This window comes from Oryctolagus cuniculus, chromosome 16, assembly GCF_051225735.1.
Source record: "Oryctolagus cuniculus isolate XC-2025 breed Fujian yellow rabbit chromosome 16, ASM5122573v1, whole genome shotgun sequence".
Classification (NCBI taxonomy): domain Eukaryota; kingdom Metazoa; phylum Chordata; class Mammalia; order Lagomorpha; family Leporidae; genus Oryctolagus; species Oryctolagus cuniculus.
Window position 1 is genome coordinate 38,148,538 of NC_142882.1, and position 22,738 is coordinate 38,171,275.

A 22,738-nucleotide genomic window follows, 5' to 3' on the forward strand; every position below is an offset into this window, starting at 1 on the left:
GCAGGAATGAGGGTGTAAGGACTTAATTGCATAATGTTACTAGGGAATGGGAAAGGAGGAACAGTGAAGGGGCATGTATTGAGAAGATGGCTTAGAGGAAGGAGAAGTCACCCTTATGTGAGTATGTGCCCAAGGCCTTACTAGGCTGCCCCAGTGCTGATATGTGGTGACTTTGGGGTGAGGGGCTGTGTTCTGCTCTTGGGAGCACATTTCCTATGTGTCCCTCCCCAAAGGCCTCATCCTACTCCCTACATCTTGAAGTACTTTCTTGCTTTTAGGGAAAAGTGAAGAAAATTGAGCTGGACAGCTCAGCTGCACCTACATACCAAGTTCATTCCCTTTGTATCTGCCTTACCATCTGCATCAACAAGAATATACTGGATTAGAGAAAAGGAGACACATCTGAGATGGGGGAATTCTCTCCTGCTGCCTAACCATGGGCTGGGACCACCACGCATGATTCAGAAGCAACCTCTTAAGACTTGAATAATTAAAGGAAATAAAAGGAAAAAATAATAACATTGGGGGGCCAGTGCTGTGGCATAGTGGGTAAAGCTGCTGCCCGCAGTACTGGCATCCCATGTTGGTGCCGGTTCAAGTCCCACTTCTTTTTTTTTTTTTTTTTTTTTTGACAGGCAGAGTGGATAGTGAAAGAGAGAGAGAGAGAGAGAGAGAGAGACAGAAAGGTCTTCCTTTTTGCCGTTGGTTCACCCTCCAGTGGCTGCCACGGCTGGCGTGCTGCAGCCTGCACACCACGCCGATCCGAAGGCAGGAGCCAAGTGCTTCTCCTGGTCTCCCATGGGGTGCAGGGCCCAAGCACTTGGGCCATCCTCCACTGCACTCCCGGGCCACAGCAGAGAGCTGGCCTGGAAGAGGGGCAACCGGGACAGAATCTGGCGCCCTGACCGGGACTAGAACCCGGTGTGCCGACGCCGCTAGGTGGAGGATTAGCCTATTGAGCTGCGGCACCGGCTCAAGTCCCACTTCTGATCCAACTCTCTGCTATGGCCTGGGATAGCAGTACAAGATGGCCCAAGTCTTTGGGCCCCTGAACCCATGTGGGAGACCCAGAAGCTCCTGGCTCCTGGCTTCAGACTGGAGCAGCTCTGGCCATTGCGGCCATCTGGGGAGTGAACCAGTGGATGGAAGACCTCTGTCTCTGCCTCTCTCTGTAACTCTGTCTTTCAAATAAATAAAATAAATCTTTAAAAAAAGAAATAATTAGCTACAAGACTGTAAGTATTCCAGCAATGTTCCCCCAGCACTTGCCCCAAAGTGAGTGCAACAATGGTCTTTCCCATTTCCAAACCAAAACCCACCACAGTTCTGCCTGTTGAATTTTAATCTTCTAACAAAGGATTCAAACTCCTGCCTATTGCAAACATTGACTGACCCTAGAGACAATGTCACTCTCAACTCACTTCTGAGCTCTTTTCTTGTTTTTCTTCCTGGCGCAGAATCATTTTGTCAACTGTGATTTCAAACACTACTTGTTTCCCATTATCACATATTTGCTATTGTTTTTTAAATCATGACCTCACTCTCTCAGTTCTTCTAGTCCATGACTCAGATTTATTTCCTGCCTCCCTTTCCCTTGCCGTGTCTCCAGGTCAGGAATCTACCCTAGAGCAGCTCTTTCTACTTCTCACTGCCTCCTTGTTCTTTTGCTTTGATGTCAGGGTTGCCCATTTGGTATTCAGTGGACCTCAGCTCATTATATGATGACTACTTCAAGGAACACTTGACTTTAAGCTTCCAGGGGGCAGGGATATTGATCTTCTTTTACTTAGATATATGGAAGATCTAGATAGATGGATAGATGATTCAGATAGATGGGTAGATACAGGTAATATATAGATATAAATATATAGATATATAAGTGTATATTCTATGTTTATATATTTTCTATACCTATATCTACATGCCCAGATATATCTATACCTTCTCTCCAGTGTAGCATATCAGTATATTATTTAGCATCTAATGGATAATCAAAAATACATATAGAAGAAGAAGACAGACTAAGAAGGCAGTGAAACAGGAAGGAAGGATGTCTGGAAATGGGGCTTTAAAAACTAGAACTAGAACTTATTCAAGAAACACTAATTAGCCGGCGCCACGGCTCACTAGGCTAATCCTCCGCCTAGCGGCGCCGGCACCCCGGGTTCTAGTCCCGGTCGGGGCGCCGGATTCTGTCCCGGTTGCCCCTCTTCCAGGCCAGCCCTCTGCTGTGGCCCGGGAGTGCAGTGGAGGATGGCCCAGGTGCTTGGGCCCTGCACCCCATGGGAGACCAGGAGAAGCACCTGGCTCCTGGCTCCTGCCATCGGATCAGCGCTGTGCGCCGGCCGCATCGCACTGGTCGCGGCAGCCATTGGAGGGTGAACCAACGGCAAAGGAAGACCTTTCTCTCTGTCTCTCTCTCTCTCACTGTCCACTCTGCCTGTCAAAAAAAAAAAAAAAAAAAAAAAAAAAAAAAAAAAGAAACACTAATTGAAAAATAAAGTGCTAACAAATTCTTAGTTTTTTATTATTTAAAAATAAAATTACTGGGACCAATGTTCCTGCACAATGGGCTAAAACACTGCCTATGATTCCAGCATGCCAGCTGTTCTGGGATAAGGCCCAAGGACTTGAGTCCCTGCCACCCATGTAGGAGTCCCAGATGGAGTTCAGGATCCTGGCTTCAACCTAGCCCAACCCTGGTCATTATGGCCATTTGGGGAATGAACTGACAGATGGAAGATCTCTCTCGCTCTCTCTTTCTGTAATTCGGCCTTTCAAATAAATAAAAAATTCTTTAAAAAGTTAAATTAAAATAATTATTCCTAGGTACTACAGAAACTTCATGAAAAGATAAAAAATAAACTGCAAGTTGAAAATGAGTCTTTATGTGAATGGGATGGGAGAGGGAGTGGGAGATGGGATGGTTACGGGTGGGAGGGAGGTTATGGGGGGGAAAAAGCCACTGTAATCCAAAAGCTGTACTTTGGAAATTTATATTTATTAAATAAAAGTTAAAAAAAGATGAGGATCAAGATAAAAAATAAACTGCAAGTTTATTTTGATATAAACAAAGTGCTGAAGTCCATAGTTTTCTTCGTTGTGTGCATTGTTCCTGAACATTTTGAGATACCCCCTATTTTGTAAAGGAACTTAGTCTGTTAGTTATGACATTTAAACCAACAGTCATTTGCCACTTAAATCCACAACGAAGGTTTAAATATCAACTTAGTCTTATCAAGGCTATTTAGATACTAACACAAACATTTACATACTTGATGATAAGAAAGATGAGTGGAAAATGATGAAGCAAGTATAGTATAGTCTTACCTTCTGTGTTTCAAACTCAGTTTGCGCTCTTGCCAATTATGTCAACACAAATAAGTAAATAAAGTTCTGAGTAACTTTCTTCCCCATAAAGGAAAGTTAATACTGTTCATGTGGATTGGAAGCACTAACACTTTCGGTCCTAAGGATAAGCTGAATATTTTGTTTAAGTATTGGGGAGGACAAAATGATGTTTTGTTTTGTTTTTTTTTTTTTTTTTTGACAGGCAGAGTGGACAGTGAAAGAGAGCGAGAGACAGAGAGAAAGGTCTTCCTTTTGCCGTTGGTTCACCCTCCAATGGCCGCCGCGGCCAGCGCACTGCGGCCGGCGCACAGCGCTGATCCGATGGCAGGAGCCAGGAGCCAGGTGCTTTTCCTGGTCTCCCATGGGGTGCAGGGCCCAAGCACCTGGGCCATCCTCCACTGCACTCCCTGGCCACAGCAGAGAGCTGGCCTGGAAGAGGGGCAACCGGGAGAGAATCCGGCGCCCCAACCGGGACTAGAACCCGGTGTGCCGGCGCCGCTAGGCGGAGGATTAGCCTAGTGAGCCGCGGCGCCGGCCAAAATGATGTTTTAAGAAGAAAATTTAGTCAACTAAAAAACATTAATATTTAAATAAATAAATGTCTATAAAAAGTCTGTGTAGCATCATTTTTATGGTAATCTATAAAAGGAAAACCATGTAATTGAATATTTATATTTTCAATATATGTTACACTTGCAAATTTAAGAGTTAGATAGATAAGTGCAAGATAAAGGGAAATTTCATATGCATCCAATGATTGTCTTTAGGATATCAGAATAGCAGCTAATTGATAGAAATGTGGCCAAAGTAATATTTGTAGTAATGTTATAATTTCATCAATTAATAGTATTTAAATGAAGTGCCAAAAAACATTTTTTACTATTTGTAGCTTTTAAATATTTTTTAAAATAATCAATGATTGGTGCGTGTCATGTATAAATTATTCTTGAACTTGAAATTGTACAACTCTTCTAAGTATTGGAGTTCAGCACAACAATGCTTGAGATAAGATTTGATAGCTTAGTAGGACTGATTGATTGGTAGGATTGTTTATTATAATAATGGCCCAAGAAGAGAATATGAATGCAATATAGCTTATATTTTCATGATTTAAGGCCTCTCAAAAATATTGTGTAATCTGGCCCACTAGTTGCACTGTTCTATTTCATTTCTTCTTATGCCAAGCAAGACAACAAAATTGGAAATTATTTCAGCCAAGTAATTGCACTGGAAATAGTACAGTTCAATTGTAGTTGCTGAGTCTCTCCAGAACAAGTTAAAACACATCTTAACTTACAAATCCCCGAAGTCTGACCTTTTGATTTTTCATAAATTTTTCTTCAGTGACATGAGTTATTCTTCTCACCCTTTTCCAGTTAGCAATTTGGATTCCTTCCTTAAGAGGATCTTTTCATGCACACCAAATAGTGCTATCCATCAACTTCTTCCCCTGTTCAGATTTTATTCATCTTAGCAACACCAATTTTTGTTGGAAACAAATAATAGTTATGGACACCGCAAATGGAAAATATATGACCTGTCAACCAGTATAACTTCCTACCAACAGAATTAATTCTTATATTCAATTTATTTTATGATACCTGACATCATCACAATTTTTCTTGTTTAATGCTGATTATAATATTCAGTTTTATATTTTCTCTTTTTTCCAGAGTTTGAGGAAAAAAATGAAGAGAAATATTTTGGCTACACATTCTCCTCCCATCCCGACCCATCGCAAGTCTTTTCTTTGAGCTCTGAGCTCTTAGTGCAGAGGCATCACTAAGCTAATGGGAATTGTCCTCACTATGAAAGAAAAATGAGCTAAATTATTTACTATTAAGTGGAGAAGGAAGAAAGGAAATTTAACCAAAATATGTTTTTCTCTGCTTAAAAATAACCAGCTCCAGGGCCAGCATTGTGGCATAGTAAGCTAAGCCTGTAGCACTGGCATCCCATATGGGTGCCAGTTCAGCTTCTGGCTGCTCCTCTTCTGATCCAGCCCTCTGCTTATGACCTGGGAAGGCAGTGGAGGATGGCTCAAGTGCTTGGGCCCCTATACCTGCCTGGGAGACCCAGAAGAGGCTCCTGACTCCTGCTTTGGATCAGCTTGGCTCTGGCCCTTGGGGTCATTTGGAGAGTGAACCCAGTGGATGGAAAACCTCTCTGTATGTAATTCTACTACTCAAATAAATAAATAAATCTTTAAAAAATATTTTTTAAAAATGGCCAGCACCATAATCACCCCAAAAATATCCCTCCAAATCTCTGTGCTTTGACTCTGAACTCTCTCAGGCAATTATTCAGCAAATACACAGTTCTAACTACAGGGTTTACAAAATTGAAATTCTATTAGCTTAACACTCAAGGCAGGGGCAACAGAAATGGCAAACAACTGATCCGTCCCTTAAAATATTATTTAAAAAGGAATTTACGTGATGTCATGAGGACATGAAAAGTCACTGCCTTTGGGATAACAAAAAGGTTTCAGAAAAGAAGCATTTGTTTTCTTCCTTTTGTTTTTGAAATTTATTTCTAAAAGTCACAGACAACTTTAAAAGCAACACATTTATACTAAGGATACATGCATGAGCAAAAAAACAAGCATGGGAATACAAAAGCAAACAGAGTAAACTTTTAATTAATGAAGTTTTCTGGATACAAGTAGAATACCACTAGATAAGAACTGTTTTTACTTTGAAATCTATGGTGATATGGGTTGAGATAAACCAAGGTTTAGGACAGCCACTTCACTATTCACGTTTATTCAGTGCTGAGCAGAAGCTGAAGAATTTACTTTAGACTAGGACTTGAAATAAAGTTATGAACTAACCTCTCTTGTAAATGAATCAAATTACCATGTTTTAAGGTGATTCTGTTTTCATTTAAAGGCAGTTGGGCCAAGTCAAACCATGGAGAGCCCTTAGGAAGACTAAGCACCAAAGGAGGAGCTGTTTGTGGCATTTGTTTTGGACCACCTTCATTTTATTTTGCTTATATGTGGTTCCTATTAACATTCACATGCAAATTCTTCCAGACAAAATAAACTTTTTGGCTTGGAGACTTTGCCAACTGTACATTCAATAGTTTTAAGCAATTAATACTTCCAATAACCCCAAGCTGATACTTAATTAGTTACAATTGTAATATGCAGAACTGTTTAATAGTTTTCTGGTCCCAGAAATTTCAGTAGGGCCAAATGTGTTAACTGGAAATAGCATTTATTTTACTAAAAACAAAACATGAAAGAAATCTTAATCAAAGATGATAATGGATTAAACAACTATACAGTATCTCATACACAATCTTTCTAAATTTTCACCCTGTACAAAATGATTACAGTGGCCTTCAAGCTTGCTATATGCCCCAAAAATAAAAAAGAAATCAACAAGAAATTTAACATTTCAACAAGCTAGCAACTATTTACTGTAAGCATATATGAACTTCTGGAAGACATACTATCAAACTTGGAGAAAACACCATTAACAGGTAAGCATGTATTGAAGGAGGCAGTTTATAAATCAAACATTACAAAGCTTATGTTTATGCATACAAATTATAAAATAGAAAAAGTTGCTATTTTTCCAATAGTATAGCATCACACTAACACTATATAGTTAAGACTGAAAGCTTCTGTACACGCGTTCACTATACCTCCAAAGCAGCATATGCCTCAGACGTTCTCATTTATTATTTAACAGATGGCAATCTGTTTCATGGACTTGTATCAGTTTGAGCAGGTCAAAACAATCATTCTGCCTTTATTTAATGATGAGACAATGCTAACCAGTTTTAGGCAACAAGTCTCATAATCAGTAAAGAAACATTAATATTAACCCTCACAATATGTTAGACACTTCTAAGGACATGATATAATCCTAAGAGTGAAATGGACTATGCTCCTAGATATAGTGAATGTGGGGATATTTAGGATCCTGGAAAAATACAGTAAGATATACAAGACCTAAAAGATTACATCAGTAATAACTCTTAGAATTCAAACGCAAATTATGGATGTTTTTCTAGTGCACCATCATCAAGTTTACTGTTCAGGACTACTAAAAGCTGTTCTGCCATTACACATTTGAGGTTAGTACATATACCAAAATAATAGGGAGCAGTCTGAATCCTGAAATTTGAAAGAATTAGAATGATTTTATAGCTAACCTTATTTTTGTATTCTGAAAATAATGCTATAAAACTCAATTATTTCCCCAGCTGCTTAGATCATCTACCACCTTAGACAATTCAATTAAACATGGTTGCCTGCAAATTTCTTTCTAGAGGAAGTGAAAGCAAAACACATTTGGTTATACTTTGCTGCTGGTCCCCCATGCATGTGCTTTACTAATGAGAGCACTACTGAGGCATTTACTGTGCTACTTTAACATAACCAAACATGAACAAAATCAGTATAGTTCAAATTTTGACAAATGATTTTTTTGTGGCAGGCTCACTTTTTTAAATGAAAATAAATCAAAATCTAAAGTCAGATGACCACTCTGACAACCTGAATTAGAAACTTAAGTCTGTAAAAAGAAACTTAAGAAACTTACAATGTTGTTTCTGAAAAATATAAAACCTAACCTTTTCCTTATTCACTTTGGCTTTTTTCAATGAAGATTTGTTGTAAAATGACCTCAAATAAACTCCAAGTAACATAGGGCATCATATCTAAGTGCTCTGTAATAGAAATATATTTTATAAACATTTTGAACTTGAAGGTTTTCAAAGAATTTAAGATCTTTAATTAAAGCTCTAGTCTAAGTTTTTAGCTGTTACACTTTTTAAAAACATAATTTAGGTTTCTGTTGAATATTTAGCTGGGCTAAGCTACTCTGATAATCTTATAATTTGAGGTTCAGACAGAGATCATTTCCTGAACATAGGACCTTTAACAGAACTGACTTATGTCCTTACCCAAATAGCTATGCAAGGATACTGCCAGACTGCCACTACAAAATCTTACCAGAATCTCTAGGTAATTCCTAACCAGCCATGCTTAAAAGCCTTGCACCACCAGAGGCAAAACAGATAAAAGTAGAAGTAAACTTATTTCTAATCTACCTACCTAAATAAACTCTTAGAAAATCTTATGGAAAATTTAATGTTTAGAAAGTAATTTCCATATGATCTGATTGATCATCCAGAAAGTAGTAATTCTCTGTAAAAAGGAAACTTGACCATAAATTATCTACCTCATTAAATTAAAATGCCGGCTGGCGCCACGGCTCACTAGGCTAATCCTCCGCCTAGCGGCGTCGGCACACCGGGTTCTAGTCCCGGTCGGGGCGCCGGATTCTGTCCCTGTTGCCCCTCTTCCAGGCCAGCTCTCTGCTGTGGCCCGGGACTGCAGTGGAGGATGGCCCAAGTCCTTGGGCCCTGTACCCCATGGGAGACCAGGAGAAGCACCTGGCTCCTGCCATCGGATAAGCGTGGTGTGCTGGCCGCAGCACGCTGGCCGCGGCGGCCATTGGAGGGTGAACCAACGGCAAAAGGAAGACCTTTCTCTCTGTCTCTCTCTCTCTCTCACTGTCCACTCTGCCTGTCAAAAAAAATTAAAAAAATAAATTAAATTTAAAAAATAAAAACAAAATTAAAGGTATGGTTCAAAAAATGCATTCATAGTGAGAAACTAATATCTTGTCACTGCAAAATTCCCCATGGCTTTTGGCATGAACATTAAAACAAAGATTTTAGTCTTTTGGTCATTTGAAGCTGCCACTGAACACATTAACCGTTTAAAAGGGAGTAAAAAGACAGTGGGGAACAGAAGGCTACTTAAGGTAACCACCTCATGCACAAATAAAATATAGGTGAAATAAAATTATTTCTGCTATGGAGCTGAAGATAAAGAAGTTTCCCATCACCCCTTCCTGTTTGAAGAGGATCCTCTAATCAGAAATAATTCCTTTAAGTTACTCTGTGTGGTGTTGCCTGGCAGCAGCTTCAATTTCTTACACTAGACTTCAATCCAATTAATTAAGTAATCCCACAAGTAATAATCGTGTATGGCAACAGGGTCAAAAAGCAGGGCAGCACAAACATGCACAAACATTTCAGGAGAAAAACCATCACTTTTAAAGATAACCATCAAGTTTCAGGTATCCTAGCACATTCTAAACCTAAGTTTTGCTATATACTATCTGTGACTAAAATTAAGAAGTTTTGCAGTGAGGTTTTCTTTTTTTTTTTTTTTTTTTTTTTTTGCCTGCAACTATATACACATTACAAAACTATTCTGTTATCACATGATTTTAAATGAAATAAATATAAAAATGAATCACACAATCAAAAAATAACTTTAATACTCCACATTGTTTATCTTGATCACAATGGTGGAACATCCTTGTTAACAACTTTGTGAGTTGAGGAGCTGAGTTTCATTTTCATGTCCATCAGGCAGATAAGCTCTCCTCAGTTGGTCTGACTTAGGTATGGAGCATCCTTTCTTCACATGGCGAGACAGGAAAGCATGGACGGCTGGGTGATCAGCCTTCTCAAGTGGGTTGTTGGCTTCCAGGCACATTTTCACAAAGACCTGGATAACACTGACTTCCTCTGTTTGCGCAGTACTGTTGAAGAGATGCAGTTAGGGGCCTCTGCTTCTGTCTCACATTTTGCTTTTCAAATTCTGCCTTCCTCTTGTTATGAGTCTTTGACTTGAGGTGGCCAATGATGGCAGACTTGCGAACATGATTCAGAACCACATTCAAGAAGTACAGAAGAGCTTTCCTCCATCTTCATGCAGCTCCCCTCCAAACTCGCTGACTCGATCCAGGGGAGTCACATATAAAGCAGTTCTAGAACAGTTACGAGCAGGTGGTACTGTTACTACAAATCTTTCCAGTTTTACTTTGAATTCAGTTCAGATTTAGTTTCCAGTCTCCTCCCGCTCCGCCCCCCGTCTTGATACTCAGCAGGGAGTGGTCTCCAGCACAAAGCCAGAGAAACATCAAATGCTGGCACTTTCCATTTGTTCCAACACGGAGAAGCCTTCAGGTCAGTTTTTCAACAAGTGGTGATGGGGAAATAGTTTCTGGGCTTGTACCCTGTTTTCCCTGAGGTGCCAGGAAGTCATGCCTTTACCTGTGGTTGCTGTTGCCGCCGCTGCCGTCATCACCACCGTTGCCCAATCGAGCCCCCAAGGAGCACTTGTTTTCTGATATGAGTTGTGACTTGGAAAAAGATTGGAAGGAGGAATTCATCAGTTAGGCAGCCAAGTGGAAGGAACACATAAGCAAAAACTACAAGGTATGAGTGCGGGCACTGTACTAGGAAAATAATTCTGAGTAGTAGGATGGATATTATAAAATCAGTGGTTTTTATTCAGAAAGCTCTGATCTGAGAGTATGGAGGTTTAATAATAAACTATTGCATTCTTTTTAAAACATTTATTTACTTATTTGAAAGGCAGAATAACAGAGGGAGGAGAGGGAAAGAGAGATCTTCCATTCACTGGCTCCCTTCCTAAATGATTGCAATGGCTGGGGTGCAGCCAGGTCTCCCATGTGGCTGTAGGGTTCCAAGCACTTGGACCATCTTCTGCTGCTTTCCAAGGCACATTAGCAGGGAGCTGGATCAGAATTGGAACAATGAGGACTCAAACCAGTGCTCATATCATAAGCTGCAGCTTAACCTACTGCACCACAGTGCTGGCCCCCAAAATTTTGAGAGTTTTCTTGTCTTTTTTTTTAATTTGACAGGTAGAGTTATAGACAGTGAGAAAATGAGACAGAAAAGTCTTCCATTTGATAGTTCACCCACAAAATGGCCATCATGGCCAGAGCTATGCTGATCCAAAGCCAGGAACCCGGTGCTTCCTCCTGGTCTCCCATGCAGGTACAGGAGCCCAACCACTTGGGCCACCCTCCACTGCCGTCCCGGGCCACAGCAGAGAGCTGGACTAGAAGAGGAGCAACCAGGACTAGAACCTGGTGCCCATATGGGATGCCAGCACCGCAGGCGGAGGATTAACCAAGTGAGCCACAGCGCCGGCCTGAGAAGTTACTTGTCTTGTTGACATAAGATACATTCTTCAAAAGATAGCATTTGAAATATTGTTGGTTAAATCTAGACACTGGAGGACTATCTCCTATTCTAGAAAGAAATGCTGGAGAATTACTGCTGAAATGGAAAGGGGCAGACTTCTGAAAATAATTCCTTTCATATAAGCAATTAAAACAAAAATGGTAAACCATCAACTTTTATATAATGCTGGAAATGGACCAAAGGCTTACAACACTGGGAATATTCATTATAGAAAAATAATTGATTATCAATAAAAATAAGAGGTCCACATCATTTTAGCTTATTATTATCCCCTTCTCTCCAGCCCCATGATAGCCTTGAAAGTCAATAACCTTGAAAGCATGGTATCTATACAAATCAGCAGCATCTATACAAGCATGGTATCTATACAAATCACAGTATCTCGGAGAATTACTTAATTACTGTGGCAACTTTCTAGAAAAGTTCCTGTCTCAGAGCTTGTGTCTCTTTGACATGACTGAAAGATTGCAGTGTGTGAAAAAGCGTGTGCCCAAGTTGCTTGTTGCAAATAATCAGGGCCCAGTGTTGAACCATACAAATTACGGAGATAAGAAAGGCTGGCTATAAAGCTTAGAAAAAAAAGCAGGAATCAGGTGTCCGTAGGGGACTTGGAGAAGTTCTAACATATCACTGAGAATTGAGAAGGCCATGTCCACAGGCAGGGCTATGTGAAGAATGTCCAAAAAAGATCCAAGAAGCATGAATCTCTCACTTCTTGTTCACTTTCAGGAAATACATAGCAGGAAGTGAGTACTAAGGCAGAGTTATGGAGTGCATGCCCCAACACATACACAGAGCCTCTTGGCAAATGCTGAGAAATTTATTTGTTCAATGCACTTAAATAAATTGTTACCCAACCGTGAAGTGGCAACTAAACTGACTAAGCATGGGCTTCGATGCTTACATACAACAAAGAATACAGAATTTGACTAGAAAGGTCAATAAATAAATAACAACAATGAGTTCTGTGGTTGGAGAGGGGTGCTGAGTGCCAGGCTTTTTGCACTATGTTATCTACAGTGTTCAGTTTTTTAAAAAAATGAGAGATGCAATGGAGTAGGAAAGTATTATGTATATGTATATATATGGTTATATATATGTGTAAACATATATATATATATATATATACATATATATATGGAGAGAGAGGTTAAAAACTGACAATACAAAGTGTGCCTGAAGAAACACAACATTGGACTTACTCAGCCAATTCTTTAAATGAGCAAAATATAAATTTGCTCAAATAACTACAACATATGTCTAAAGAGACAAAAAAGCATTATACATACCTAAGCCCTTGGCTGTAATATAAATTAAAAGTATATTATGTCAAATAAAAAGTAAAAAGGACAGAATGAAAGAAGGGAGAAAGCTGGGAATGGGGGGAGGAAGTATCATTGTATTCCCAGAATTGCATCTGTGAACTAAATTGAATCTGTTCTCTGTATTAAAATCTCATTAACATTAGAATTGATGAGTGTTTCAGTATAATCCTGCAGTTGTTGTGACCTGAAATTCCTTAATAAATAAATAAAATTAAAGATATTTTCTAGGAACAAAACAAAACACATGATTAATTTTGTTGTCTTATCAAGGAGAATATTAGTAAACTGATAGAATTTATAAAAGCAAAAATAAACTAAACAGAAGCTCTGGAGTTGAAAAAGAACAACAACTGTAATGAAAATCTGAAGTTCAAAAGCAGATTTGAACTGGCAGAAGAATCAGAAAACTTGCAAAGTTGTCAGTTGAGAAGATCTTGTCTGAAGAATAGAAAGAACAAAGTAAAGTAAAATGAACCGAGCCTCAGCCTCTCGTGGGATGATATCAAGCATAGGGATAACCTAACTGGGTTGATATATTGCTGTTGCAATAAAGTATATTAAAGTTAGTGACTTTAAAGAGCACAAATTTATTATCTTACAATTGTGAAGGTGGTGGTGGTGGTGGGGTGTGTGTGTGTGTGTGTGTGTGTGTCGCAGTTGGCTGAAATGAGGCATATGCTGGGATTCCTTCTGTAGATTCTAAGGGACAGTCTGTTTCTGGTCCTTTCTAACTCGTAGGGGCTTCCTGCAATCCCTGTCTTGCAGGTCAGCACCAGTCCAATCTCTGCTGCCGTCATAACATCATGACTGAATGGTCTTCTTCCTTTTACACTGATTAAGCACTGATTAAGATCCTTAGGCTTAGCTTGTGCCCTGGTGCCTTATCATCTCAGTAGCTGCAGAAAAAACATTTAATAAAATCCAAAACAATTTCATGGTCACAGACAACAATTCAAAGAACTAGGGAAGAAGGGACTCTCCAGGATATAATAAAAGATATTTATAAAAAATCCAGAAGTCACTTCATACTCAATGGTAAAAGATGATTTTTCCTTATAAGGTGAGGAACAGGACAGAGATACTAGCTCTTGTCATTTCTGTTTAACAGTATATGGGATGCTCTTCCCAGGAAAATTTGGAAGGACAAAGAAATAAAATCCACCTCAACTGCAAAGAGAGAAATAAAACTATTAATGGCATGACCTTGAAGGCCAACATGGCAAGGAATTTCCTGTTCCCCCTAAATCTTCTAGGATGAATAGACAATTTCAGCGAGGTTGTGGACAGAAGAACAATACAGACAGAATCAGTTGTTTATCCGTATACTACCAATAAATAATCCAGAAATAAAGAAAATAATCCAATCAGAATATAATACTTGGAAATTAAATGCAACAAATAAAGTCCTGTGCACTGAAACTATACAAATCATTGGATAAGAATGATCGATGAATCAAAGAATTCCTAAGTAAATAGAAATAAATAATCATGGATTGGAAATTTAATGTTGCTAAGATGACAATATCCCTTAACTTGTTCTACTAATTTAACACAATCTCTATAAAAATACCAGCTACCTTTTATTAAAGACATTCAAAAAGTGATAATAAAATTTTGTGAAAAGCCAAGAAGAATCAAAAGAATGAAAATGATTTTGAAAAGGAACAAAGTTGGAGGAATCATATTTCCTCAGTTAAGCAACAATTTCTCAAATATAACAATAAAAGCAAAATGACAACAGAAAAAGTAGGCAAAACAGACTTAATCTAAATTTAAAACTTTATATTCATGGGATATCATCCAAAAAATTAAAAGATAAGCCACAGAATGGAATAACAATTGGAATGCATTCATATGATAAAGAAATTCTAACAACATATTTAAAAAAGTCTTTTACAAAAAAGGAAAATCAATAAATTTCCCAAATTAAAAACTGGCAAAATTTTTAAATAGACATTTCTCCAAAGAGGACATTTACATTTCAAATAGAACCATGGAAAGACACTCAACTTCACGGGTCTCAGGAAAATATAAATCAAAAGGATGGAGAGGAACAATTCACTCCATTTCTGGCATCCAGGTTTCCAAATCCATGTCCCTCCCATATGCAAAGTCATATTAGTGCATCCCAACACTGCAAACATCTCAATGCATTCCAGCATCAACTTCAAGGCTGAAGTTACATTTAACCATCATCCAGATGAAACACTGGTGAAATTCAAGGTATGATTCTCTCTCAGGTGAAACTGCTCTCTTGCTATGAACCAGTGAAAGCAAATTGAGAGCTTCCCAAACACAACAGTGGGACAGGCTAAGGATAGGCATTCCCATTCCACATGCAAGAAATCTGAAAGATGAAAAAGTCCCAAGCAAACCTAAGGTCTAGCTAAGCAAATTTCATTAGTCATATCTGAAAACCAGAGAAGAATCCTCTTTTGATGAGTAATGAGCCTTCCCCACTACCTCCCAAAACTACGTGAGCCACAATCCCAACCTCATGACCCATAAAGGTGACAGCAACAGCCCCCTGAGTCCCATAGTTGGCTCTGCCCTTCAGCTACAGCCTGTGCCTTTGCCCTTGTGTACCCGGACTGGGCAGTCTTGCACACAGAAATCAGGAAGACTCGAGGTAGTTCTTACCATCCTGGCCTGGGCCCTGGAATGCATTCTAACTCACCCTGTAACAGGCACAGACCTCACATGCACTCTGTGCTTAACCTTTGGAGAAACTACCATATTGCTTTCCAAAATGGAAACTTGGGAGAATGAATGTCTCATATTCCCAGCTGTAGTAGAGGGTTCCAATTTCCCCATGCCACTTGTACTTCCCCGGGCTGTTGCAGGCTCGTTGTCTTGAAGGGCTCACTCTCCATGCCGTCACCTTCTTTGTGCCAGCCTTCACTTTCTCTGCTATTCCCCCTCACCCTGGTAATGTCAGCATGAGACAAAACAGGAAGAGGGCCTGGTAAGGCTACACAGTGGTTTGTCTACTTTTAAAATGCCTTGTTTCTATGAGTATGCTATGCCAATTAATTTGGTTCTGCAAAGTACACTCTCTGAAGCTGGTTAATTTTGCTGAGACTTACTCCTTTTGGTTTCCTTCCAGGCAGTTTCTGATTGTCAGAATTCAGTGGGACTGAGCTACAGGCAGGTCTGTCTAGTGTCCAAACATTTACACATGGGGTGAAAAGTAAATTTTTTGAAAAAAAAATCAATATAACCAATTAATATAATAGCATAAATTATATAATTGCTCAATAATTAGTGATGTTTGTACAGCAAGTAAACACATGGTTTCAAAACAGCTTTGTGTCCTTACAATAACCTCTTCATTAGCACTATTGTGGGACACATCTGAATACCAGGAGAAAAAGCAATGAAGCAGAGTTAATATTTTGCATGCTATTAACTGTGAATTTTCTTAATAGCCCAAGCAAAGCTGGTGCTCCTGGCTCCCAGCTGTGCTATTCCTGTCTGCAATGTTGTTTTAATGACTGCCTTGGTTCACTCTAGCCTTATAGACCTGCAATAACTTCATTAACTTTGAGTTGAAGATTATCAGTGTCAGGCAAACCAAGTCACAAACGATCCCGGACTGATAGGTTAGAGCTCATGCTATAATGTTTCTCCAACTCATAAAACGCTTTTACCATGAAGCCAAAGCTTCAGAGATTTTTAGATACGCGGATTTTTTTTATGTGCTGGTAACGGGATCTAATCCTTTTGTAATTTACTAGACTGAAAGAAGGCGCAGGCCAAGCACGTGTTTGAGAAAGTTCACGGACATTCACAGCCTGCAGAACAAATTCCAGCCCAAAAGCAGAGGCATTCATTACAAAGACCTAAAATTACATCCTTCATCTCTAAGGTAGGTGTTTCAAAGCTGGACTGGTACCAAGAACTTTTTTTTGCATGGTTATTGTTTTTCTACAAGAAGTTGAAAAGGGTGTTAAAGATAAGGCAGGTGTTAAGATAAGATTCCTCACCAGGAATGACTCATCACCAGCCAATCGGGGATTGATTTTGTATCTATGAACATGACCAGGGTAGAGACTTGGCTATGCCTATGCAAACTCCCTTTGGTTATGGAGAAATAAATAATATTTTAAGTAAAAGTTTGAAATAGTTCCCACTTCAACAGGGAAAAAGATCCTTACCAGCCATTTGTACCAATTAACTTGTGAAGTGTCAGTTACAACATCACTCTCAAGGTAGTGATTCTGACTTTTCCTGTTACTTTAAGGTGTCATGTAGGTGTAGTCTCACTTTTTAAAATTTCATTGGGTGAAAAGCTAGATCTCTTAGAACACTTAAATGACATATAATTAACTGAATTATTAAAGCAAGGTTTACTCACAAACCAGTGATTCAAGAACAAAGGAACACAAACAGAGGTTGAGATTTTAGCACCAGGGTCTCCAGAGCTATCCTAAGTTAGTTTTGCTAGCGAGAAAACAGATTGATGGATAATATCAAGGCCCAAGTCCTCCTGGTCCCTTGTTCATTAACCTCCACTGGGAATTAAGCAAGGAACAGCTGCTCTCCTTAACCTGGGAGCATTTTTCATTCCCTGCTCTGGTGACTGTGGCTCAGGGGGTCCAATTTTCCCTTCATTCATCAGCAGGTTGGGAAGCAGAGTTCCTAACCCTTTGCAATCTAAATGTGGAACAATCACACCCCTTCACAATCATCGGCCAGTGGGCTGGGACCTCAAGCTTTGCTGGGCTCTCCCAGTGACGCGAGTTTTTAACAATTTAAGGATATTAACTCAAAAATTTGTTTTCTCCTTGGAGGAGCTCAAGGGATTCCAAATAAATGGACTTGTATAAACTGGAATCTGGCCCATGTGCCTTTCTAATTTGTTCAAACTGGGGGAGAGGGCATTGCTAATCTCAGAGTGCTGATTTCAGAGAGCACACGCAGGATCACCAACGGAGTGCTTGTGAGCCGTCGGTATAAGTGCAGAGACTCAGCCTTGTCCTTTGTCTTAGGGAGGGTACCAGGCATCCAGGACAAAGCTACTTTATTATTTAGGTGAGTTTTTTGTAGATTTACCAGATTATTTATTTTCATTAAGCCCACTGGGAAGAGGGGAAAACTTGTTCAACATTAGATATTTGTTAGATCTTTATTTTCTTCTGAGAGGCAGAGCAACACACACACACACACACAAACAGGGAGGGAGGGAGGGTGAGAGACAGAGAGACAGAGAGACAGAGAGAGAGAGATGTCTTCCATCAGCAGTTCACTCCCCAAATGGCTGCAACAGCCAGGTCAGGAGAACTCCATCTGACTCTTCACGTGGGCACAAGGGCCCAAGGATTTGACTCATCTTTCACTGTTTTCCTAGACACATTAGCAGGGAGCCCCATGGGAAGCGGAGCAGCTGGAACTCAGGCAAACATGGGAGGCCAACGTTGCAAGCAGCCTCTTAACCCAGTGCACAACACCAGATCCTTTCATTGTGAATTTTTACAAAACACCAACTGTCTATCTGTAGCAATCATAATCAAAATATTGGCTTTTTTAGCTAAGACAACACTAACAAATCTACATTGTTAACATGAAAAGACTTCAAAAAAATTCATGGAAAATGTAAACAAAAGAAAGTTTTTCTTAATTAATTGCCCAGTGTTTTTCCAATAATCCATTTCTTGCAAGCTCTTTGAAGCAGCCTCTTATCATTACAGATCATCTTCCCACACTTGTCAAGCACACATCAGCTTCCAGATACTGAAAGGCATGTGTCCAACAGGTATTTGTAGGAACTTTCAAACTGTGTGCTGTCAAGGGTAAGTTAAGGACTGGTGGTTTAGAAGAATGATAAGGAAATCCTCCTGTTTCCTCACTCACATGAGTGAGAATTTGTGTGTGTGATAGAGAGAGAAAGAGGAGAGAAAGGTAGAGAAGGAAAGTGAGAGAAGCCGGGGACTCGATATTAATTAAACCTTTATCACATAACATTAGATAAGCATTGGGAAGGCATGATTTAGGCATTTTCTTAAAATCTATAACGGATCTTCACAAGGGAATATATTCATTGGGAAAATAGTTGATCTTACCATCCAGGAGTCTACTTTTTGTTTAAAAATTATATATTAGTGTATGAGTATATCAAATAATTCTATATTAAAAAACTGTATCTTAGAACCAGAGTTGTGGCATGGCAGGTTAAGTCACAACCTATGATGCTAGCATCCCACATGGGCACCAGTTCCAGTCCTGGCTGCCCCACTTCTGATCTAGCTCCCTGCTAACACGCCTGGGAAATCAATGGAGAATGCCCAAGTGCTTGGGCCTCTGCACCCACCTGGGAGAACCTGATGGTATTCTAGGCGCCTGGCTTTGGTCTGGCCCAGCTGTAGCAATTGCAGCTATTTGGAGAGTGAATCAGCCGATGGGAGATTTCTCTCTCAGTCTTTCAAATAAATAATCTTTTTTTTTTTAATCTGGAAATCTATACATGCTTGCACACACCCAAATCGCCAACAGGAAAAGAGTGTCTTAAACTTAAATAACTGTATATTCACTTCAGTCTTGGATGTAAGTACTTATTAGATCAGTTGGTAAAAACATTTTAGTATGAGATTGTAATAATTACTCATTTAGTTTTTCAACTTTTATAAGTTACAATAGTGATCTATTAAGGTACATGTGTTATAAAGGATTTATGCAGTAGTACAATAGGGCAACTAGTTAGGCAATAAAGCTTATCGTTTTTCAGAAAAATGATACCTATATTTTGAATTCCCTTGATTTTTCTGTAAATTCTTATTTTATAGTATAGTATCAATAAAAATTTAGAATTTCAGAGATTATATGCCAGCATCTGTTTTCCCATAATTATATGAATACACAATTTCATCCTTCACATTTTTTCAATATTATAAAAATATTTTCTTACCTTTTTGTTTTGTCTTAATAATGTATATTTGCACATTTCAATGTACTTTGTAATGTATTTACTTTAGTGAGACAGACAGGTAAAGAGAGAAAGCTCCCATCTGCCGGTCACTCTCCAGATGCCTGCAACATCCAGGACTGGACTGAACCATAGCTGGAGCCAGGACTTAATCCAGGTCTCAACACAAGCTTCAGGAATCTACCCACCTGAGCCATCACTGCTGCTGTCTAGGTCAGCATTAGTAGGAAGCTGAAGTCAAGAGCCAGAGCTGGGACTCAAAGTCAAACACCGACTCCTGTCAGTTTTATCCAAGCATTTGCCGTCTTTACTTGGGGGTAGCTGCACGGAATGGCTTTTTTGCTTGATGTGTATTTACTGCTACAAATGTGCACAGTAACTAGTTAATCTCTGCTCTCTGGCTTGAAGGAATAATAACAAAAGCATTCCAATAACGGGATAACAAAGCAAGAATAGGTAAACAAATTAATATATAATTTCTAGGAAGAAAGATTACAAAAGTAAATTTTAGCAAGAATCCTATCCCCACTACACACAAATGGTAACTGTGCACGGTAATGGCTATACTAATTAAAATGACTGTAATAATCATTTTACAATGTACATGTATCAGAACCACATTGAACACCCACTGGATTGTTTCAGAGTGCTCCCCACCTCCTCCAGCAGCCAGGGCAGCCAATCCAGCCCCCCTCCCTCCGACGTAGGGGACGGTTGGGGGGCTTAGAGGTGCGGGAACGGGAGAGGGAGAAACAGCTAAGCCCCCTCCGCGGCCCGCCCCCTGCACTTGCCTACCCTCTTTTCCCTACAACCCAGTCACCGCGCTCGGACCACAGCCTGGAGTTGGCGTGCGCACCGCCAGGCCCCGTGCACCAGCACACACTCCTGCTCACATTCACTCTCCTCCTGGAGCGCCCTCCGCACACTCCAGGGCCCGGGGGTTTGGCCCGCACAAAATGGGGCCCTCAAAATGTATTCCGCCTGCCCTTTTTAAGTTTCACCGCCTCCTACGTTGGCGCAGACAGGGGGCAGCTGCACCAGAAGCACCAACCAAGTCTGGTTTGGGGGCGGGGGCAGAGAGGGCACCTGAGCAGGAGCCTCTGCGGAGACAACTTTCGGATACTGGAGGTGGAGTCTGGGCTTTAGCACACTGCCTAGGCCAGCGCTAGCGTGCACTGGCTTCTTTCCCATCTCGACGCGACTCGCGGTTGCTGACTGCGCCGCACAAGCACACACGTACATCACGTACGCACACGCACACCCAGACCCGCACACACTTGCACGGCCTGTTGGTGTGGGGGTGCAGACCTCCTGCCCACGCAGCAGGCTCTGCAACCCAGGGCTCCTGCAGCTGCGCCCCTGCCCGGTGCTGCGAGCCGCCTAGGACAGCCTGAGTTCAGTATGAGTTCAGTACACGGGGATATTTCCTTTCCAAACGCAGTGAAGCGTTGGTTTTATCTTCCCCTTTAATGCACACACACACACAAGCCTAAATCTTATCTTTTCTAAGTACCAAAGAAGTCATTGGCTCACTTTATTACCTAAATCCCTAAAAAGAAGGAAAAAAAAAAGGAAAAAGACGAACCCCTTCCCCCACATACCCAAACAGCTGAACTGCGAACCGGTGCAGATGTGGCGCCGAGTTTGCCTCTCCAGGCAGCTTGCCACTCCTGCGCCCACCTCTCCGTCCCTATGCTCAGCGCTGCGGATAGGCGTGGAGAAAAGGACAGAACCCTGCGAAATAAGGGGAGGGGGTGGGGCGGACGGCGCGGGCGAGGGAGTCCCAAATGCAGCACTTGGTTACCTGAAACCACTGCAGCACGCCGGCCCTCGCCCGCGTCCCGCAGGAGCCGCAGGAGACCGAGGTGGTGGTTCGGGCCCCGCCCCAGGTGATGTCACCGGCCCGTGGGCGGAGAGACGGTAGCTCGCCTCGCTGGCGTCCCAGGGCACGTGAGCGGCCCCGCGTGTCCCCTTGGCCCGCGCTGGTAGGCTCAGCAAAGAGGCGAAGACGTGAACGGGCCAGGGGCCGGTGGCCAGAGGCAGGAGTCCTTCAGATCCACCCGGAGTCATCCAATGGCTGGGCGGGAGGTTGGTCAGAGGGGGCGGGCCGCAGGTCGGCGCCCCGCACGCTGGGGACCCCCGCATCCATAGCTAGCCCCCGCTTTACTCTCCCTCTCCCGCAGCCCAGATGCTGCCCGCCGGGCGAGCGGTGGCAAAGCCTGGACTCCTGCGCGCTGAGGACTTTTTGTTTGTTTGTTTTTTGCTCTGAATATCCTTGCCTTTCTCCTTCTCATCCACCCACGGGGACCTTCCAACACATTTTCTGATCCTCCTGCACCCCGAGATTGAGGCTATGGGGTGAGGGGCGGGGTGGGACTCTACAGAGCCATAGCCAGCCGGGTGCAGGGGAGCAGCTGCCTGTGGACCCACGCGCCTGCGCCCGTACATCAGCCCCCAGGGCACCCCGGCAGCGTTGGGTGGCGCTGCGGGCACCCAGCCGCAGGCGCCATCCTTGGGGCCTTTCCTCCCTCAGCACCTCTCTGGCGTGGCTCTAGAAAGTGAGGCGTGAGAGGCGAGCAAAGTTCAGTATGTAAATTATTTTGTGCGGTGAATGATTGACAGCAAATGCTAATGATGGTTTTTGTCTCCCCCCCCCCCGCCCCTTTTTTTGACCGGCAGAGTAGACAGTGAGAGAGAAAGACAGAGAAAGGTCTTCCTTTGCCGTTGGTTCACCCTCCAATGGCCGCCCCGGCTGGCGTGCTGCGGCCTGCACACCACGCCGATCCGAAGGCAGCAGCCAGGTGCTTCTCCTGGTCTCCCATGGGGTGCAGGGCCCAAGCACTTGGGCCATCCTCCACTGCACTCCCTGGCCACAGCAGAGAGCTGGCCTGGAAGAGGGGCAACCGGGACAGAATCCAGCACCCCAACCGGGACTAGAACCAAGTGTGCCAGCACCGCTAGGTGGAGGATTAGCCTGTTGAGCCCCAGCGCCGGCCATTAGCTCCATTGTAATCATGTGAGACCACCATCTTATGTGTGGTCATTATTGACTGAAATGTCATTATCTAGCCTATGACTATATATGCTT

General features: G+C 41.6%; 1 pseudogene; it reads right to left on the bottom strand.

Annotated features, from left to right (window-relative positions):
• Positions 1-9,647: 9,647 nt before the first annotated feature.
• Positions 9,648-10,471, bottom strand: LOC100338856 (CGG triplet repeat-binding protein 1-like; annotated as a pseudogene).
• Between the last annotated feature and the right edge of the window lie 12,267 nt (positions 10,472-22,738).